Raw genomic sequence first — 6,000 nt, 5'->3', positions numbered from 1 at the left:
CAGACTGAACCAATGTTCATCTCATGTATGTTGATTAATGTCTCATGTCTTCTTAAAACGTATAAAACCGAACTGCTCTAACCACCTTGAGCACATGTTATCAGGACCTCCTGAGGCGGTGTCATGGGCGTGCATCCTCAACTTTGGCAAAATAAACTTTCTAAATCAACAGACACCTGTCTCAGATTTTTGAGGTTCACAAAAGCCTGGTGAATGTGTAAAAAAAAAAAAGCCAAAAATATCCCCATCCCAAAAGAACCATGAAGGTGGGCTGAGTGCAGTGGCTCCTGCCTGTAATCCTAGCACTTTGGGAGGCTGAGGCAGGAGGATCACTTAAGGCCAAGAGTTGGAAACCAGCCTGGGCAACATGGCAAAACCCTGTCTCTACAAAAGACACAAAAAAATTTTAGCTGGGCATGGTGGTGGGTGCCTGTAGTCCCAACTATTTGGGAGGCTGAGATGGCAGGATCACCTAAGCCTGGAGAGAATGAGGCTGCAGTGAGCTGTGATCACACCACTGCACTCCAGCCTGGGTGACAGATAAGATGTTATATCCAGAAAAAGAAAAGAAAGGTTCCTTCATAGAAAATGGAAGTTCACTAACCAGAAAAGGAGGGACCAGCGGGTGAAAACCATGGGTGTTCACTATTTCATTCTCCTCAACTGTAGAGATTAGCTACATGGAGAAATAATTCTTTTGTTGTACACCAGGGGAGTAGTTTTAATATTATCTAATTATTGCCAGAAAGACTCAAAGTAAATTATTTTGAAATAGTTATTATTTTTGGCAGATTTTCTCTAATATTTAATTAGCATATAGCTAACAAGTAGCAGTCCTCTGGTGTTTTAAACCAGACTAACCTAGGTACAAATCCTGGTTTGGCCCTATTAGCTGTGTGGTCTTAGGTAGGTGACTCAACCTTCCTAAGTGTCAGTTTCAAAAATAATATCAAAAAAGAAAAAAAAATCACTTTCACAGAGTCGCTATAAGGATTAGAGATAATTTATATGAATCACTTAACACAATACTCAGTATATAATAGGCTTTCAAACAACAAGACATTATTATAGCACATTAAGTTAGCATGGAGTAACTTTCTCAACTAGTTTATTCAGGTTTTTCATCAGAAATTGATATTGTACAAAGAACATGACTCTTAGTCTATGAAGTATAGAAATATGGCAGGGTGTGGTTGTTATGCCTGTAATCCTAGCACTTTGGGAGGCCAAGGCAGGTGGATCACCTGAGGTCATGAGTTCAAGACCAGCCTGCCCAACATGGTGTAACCCCACCTCTACTAAAAAATTTCAAAAATTAGCAAGACATGGCGACACGTGCTTGTAATTCCAGCTCTTAGGCTGAGGCCAGAGAATCGCTTGAACCCAACAGGTGGAGGTTGCAGTGAGCCGTGATGACACCACTGCACTCTGGCCTGGGTGACAGACCAAGATTCCATCTCAAAAAAAGGCATAGAATATAGTTTTTTATACAATAATTTCTATTCTGAGGGCCTATTCTCCTATGTTGGAAAAAACTAATTTCAATCATTTTGGAAACCTCACACCATAATTTTCTAGAGGGGATCTAATTTCTAGGGGGTTTGAATAGTGCTTAATAATTTGCTACTTAAGCTGTCTGTTCACCAGGCCTCCACTGTCTTATCTGGACCTCCATTAATACCCATAGGTTATTGCTGAGATGTCTCTTACACATGGGCACTCAGCCCCTTCAAATCCAGTGGTTCTTTCCAGTACTCTCAGGTCAAGCTTGCAGGGGGTATGGCTAAGAGAGGGTGTCATGGAAGTCTTTCTGCTGCATCTAGGCCACACTCTTGCCATGAATCTCCCGTCTGTTTCTAACCTGGTCTGCCTAGATGCATCACGCAGCTGTTTCTGATGTGGAGTTCAAGGGGAGCTCAGGGCATCTTTGCTTTTAGGTCTCAAACCTATTGTGTCTTGCTACCTTTCTAATATTAGCATTCAGAGCACTAAAAAAAAAAACTTCAAAAACCATTTAATTTTTAGTTACTTAATTCCACTTCAGACTTTCAAGAAACAGTTATATGTGGGAATTCTTCATATCCCCTGAAGATTAATGAAAAACAGAATCATGTACAGTTTTGTACAGTTATGCATAAGTCATCTTCCATCCAGATATTAAAAAATAAAGACTATGAAAAAATGGCATGTTAAAACTGAAATACCTAGACTTAGCCTTGGTCCTCATCACCTTCAGTAAGAAATGATTGTTGAGTAGAACAAATGTGTTGTATAGTGACTGCAGGAGCAAGCTTGCAACTGACAGATTATCGTTCCTGTCTATAATGTCAAACTCCAAAATTTTGATTACCACAACTTATTTGAATATGAAAAATTTAATAATCACATTTGAAAAAATTCAAATTTATTCTTGTATTTCAGAAGTTCAGATTTATGATGGTGTTAGTGGTGGTGAATCTGTATGGATCTGCAGCAGCCTCAATTCTCGCGTCCTCAGAAGAAAGAATCAGACTGAGGGGCATAAAGCATAAGAAGAGACCAAGGCAAGTTTTAGAGCAGGAGTGTAAGTTTATTAAAAAGCTTTTGAGCAGGAATGAAAGGAAGTAATGTACACTTGGAAAGGGCCAAGTGGGTGACTTTGAGAGATCAAGTGCAGTTTGACCTTTGACTTAGGGTTTGTTTTTTTTTTTGAGACGGAGTCTTGCTTTGTCGCCCACGCTGGAGTGCAGTGGTGCGATCTGGGCTCACTGCAAGCTCTGCCTCCCGGGTTTATGAGATTCTCTGGCTTCATCCTCCCAAGGAGCTGGGACTACAGGTGCGTGCCACCACGCCCGGCTAATTTTTTTTTTTTTTTTTGTATTTTTAGTAGAGACGGGGTTTCACCGTGTTTAGCCAGGATGGTCCCAATCTCCTGACCTCGTGATGCGCGCTCCTCGGCCTCCCAAAGTGTTGGGATTACAGGCGTGTACCACTGTGCCAGGCCTTAGGGTTTTATATGTTGGCATACTTCTGGGGTTTTGCATCCCTTCTCCCCCGTTCTTCTCTTGGGGTGGGCTGTCCGCATGTGCAGTGACCTGCTAGCACTTTGGAGAGGAGCACATGCAGTGTGTTTATTGCAGTTCTATGCATGATCACTTGAGGCATTCTTCTCTCACCGGTTGAATGTACCCAAGAAGGTTATATACTAGTTAAACTCTGCCATTTTGACTCTTAATGTGTATCCTTGAGCCCACTCACCTGTAAGAAGTACTTTTTTTTTCTTTTTTTTTTTTTTTTGGAGAGGGAGTCTCACTCTGTCGCCCAGGCTGGAGTGCAGTGGCACGATCTCAGCTCACTACAAGCTCCACCTCCCGGGTTCACACCATTCTGCTTTAGCCTCCCAAGTAGCCGGGACTACAGGCGCCCGCCAATACTCCCAGCTAATTTTTTTTTTTTTTTTTTTTTGTATTTTTAGTAGAGACGGGGTTTCACCATGTTAGCCAGGATGGTCCCTATCTCCTGACCTCGTGATCCGCCCGCCCAGGCCCCCCAAAGTGCTGGAATTACAAGCTTGGGCCACCGCGCCCCGGCCCCAAGAAGTACTTTTTAAGTGGTCCATTTTCAGAAAACAGGCCCCGGCAAATCTGGGCAGTTCCCTTGCAGACATGACAAGCCGTGCGCTACAGACATCTAGGAAGAGTGATAAGACTCACAGAAGTCAGAGTGGAGGGAGAAAAAGAATAGGGGATGGGGTGGCTAATCCATAAAAGGAAAGAAAGTTTTGTCATTGGGAAATCAAAACTTAAAGTGGGGAAGGAGACAAGATGTAACCTTGTAAGGGGATAATGAAGGCAATGGAAGATTGTAACCCCATAGTACTCAGCCTATGAGGAACAGGGGTAGGGACTCGCACACTAGGTGATAAATTCCTTGTTGAAACTGCACTAGGTGTGCTTGCTCACCAGACACCTGATCTTGCAAGACTGTTATTAAAAAGTCTCTCTTTTGCTGTTCTTCATGCCTCTAAATCCATTCTTTGGGTTTGGACAGGTGAGTATGTTTCTCACATCACCTAACTCCTGAGATCTTATGGGGAAGTTGCTGATAACCAGTTTCAGGTGTTTTCTGTCTATTGGGAGAGTGCCTTTTCCTGGCATTGGATGTAACCAATTATTATTTTAGAGAGACAGTTAACAACTGCCTATTACCCGATGGTCGCGTGACATTCCTGGTGGGGGATAGGGGAGCCTGCTCTGCTCATGCTTGACTACCTACTTACTGTAACAATGGTGAAATTTTGCTTGGGCCTTAGGTCAAATATTCATTTCAAACTAGGCTATTCGAACGTCAGCACCAATGTTCAGAGCCCCTCTAAAACATTCACCTACTCCTTAATGGATTCCTGGTAGAAGCACTAAAGAAATGAATATTTTCCTTCACACTTGCCTTCAGCACAAAAACTTCCCTGTTTTCACTGTGTGATTCAGGTGAACATTGATATAATTACTAGGTATGCCTGACCCTTCCCTGCTGTTTCTTTCGAACCCCTTGTCCCTCCACCTCCTTCGCTTCCCCCCTTTTAAAGTTGCGTTTTGCATCTTGAATTTCTGAATCAAGAGGGATATAGTCTCCAAGTTTCTTCTGTTCCTAAGGTAGCTGGCACTTGTGAGGTCGCCTGAAACGCTCCTTGCTGGTGACAATGACCATAAACCATGGGAGAAAGATATCCAATAACTGGAAAATTAAGGGGTTATTCGTACAATCTTTTGTAGTTTTTAGAATGCAATCTCATATTTCCAGAAAATTCTTTCGTTTAAAAGCCAAAGATTAGACAGGCCAACAACCAATATGCACAACTTATTTTTAAACTGTAAAACAAATACAGTATTACAGAAAATTTACAAAACACAGAAAAAACCGACACGCCACCCAGAAACTGAAATTATCTAGATTAATTCCTGACTGTTTTTCCCCTCTCGCTTCCTGCGCCTTTGCCACCAAGCATAACCTTCCCGCGCTGCCGGAACCGCGGCGCAGGGGGAGGCGCTGCCTCGCGCGGTGCGCCGTTGCCATGGTAACCGAGGAGGCTGGGGCTCGGGTGTGGTGAGTCTAGGGGTCCTGGCGCCGTGAACCGGGTGGGCACTCCGGGAAGGATGTGAGGGGGTAGACGGATATTTTCCCTCCAGGTTGCTCGGGCAGGGCTGGAGGGGAGTGGGCTTCAGTCTCAGCGTCCTCAAACTGCTTCTGTCCAGAGCTTTGCGCACCGGTCACCTACCCGGCGGGCAGGCGCAAGGGAATTGCAGAAGGTCCCCAGGAAATTCAGGCCCAAGAGCAAACTCTGGTGCCTGGAAGAATCCGTTGCCCCCTCGCGGGACCTCCTGGATCACCTGGCGGCGCTGACACTTTCTGTATCCTGTTCCTCAGGCCCTCTCTTTGTTTAATCCTGTGTACCCAGGGCTGCCCTTGGGGGTCCTTTTCCTTGAGCTGGGACTTAAAATCCTTAAGGGACTACATTTTTTTTGAAGAAAAAAATCAGTTGGCTTGAAAGGCACGTAAGGCTCTACTCCTGTATCACAACTTCAGGCTGCGTCGCCTGCCTCCTTGCCCTTTGTTTATGTTCTTCTCGTTACCTGGCTTGTCCTTTTTTCCTCCTTTTAAAACTCCTACTCTTCAATATCAAGGTTTCACCTTTTCTGGGAAACCTTTCTGAGACCACCACCCGGAACTGAATGTAGATGTCCACGTTTTTACTCTCAAAGCACTCTTTGCCTACCTCCATTGAATCCCTGATCTCACTCTGTCATTGCTGATTTACTTGTGTCTTCCCTACTAAAATGTGAGAGCCTTTGGGGTAGGGACTATGACCTATGTGATTTTCTATTGTGGGTGCCTCAAAAGCATTCACATTCTATAGTTAAAAAGAAAGGTTTATAGATTTTTCTAGACTGATTTAGTAAGGCAGACCAGGTGCTATCCTCATTTCAGAAAAGTCACATAATTAGTAACAGAATCAAGACTAAA

At 43.8% G+C, this 6,000-nt stretch overlaps 1 protein-coding gene across 2 annotated transcripts in view; it reads left to right on the top strand.

The window, feature by feature from the left end:
• Positions 1-5,044: 5,044 nt before the first annotated feature.
• Positions 5,045-6,000, top strand: part of ANKRD45 (ankyrin repeat domain 45) — a 51,730-nt gene continuing 50,774 nt past the window's right edge. The window contains exon 1 of one of the 2 annotated variants that reach the window (XM_023207033.1): positions 5,045-5,082. The gene's annotated coding sequence lies outside the window, so the exon portion shown is untranslated. Of the gene's footprint in view, positions 5,087-6,000 lie in introns of both variants that reach the window. The other variant, XM_023207032.1, reaches the window with a different exon arrangement.

This window comes from Piliocolobus tephrosceles, chromosome 1 (genome assembly GCF_002776525.5).
Source record: "Piliocolobus tephrosceles isolate RC106 chromosome 1, ASM277652v3, whole genome shotgun sequence".
Taxonomy (NCBI): domain Eukaryota; kingdom Metazoa; phylum Chordata; class Mammalia; order Primates; family Cercopithecidae; genus Piliocolobus; species Piliocolobus tephrosceles.
The sequence above is the reverse complement of the archived record's forward strand: the minus strand, read 5'-3'. Positions and strand labels throughout refer to the sequence as shown.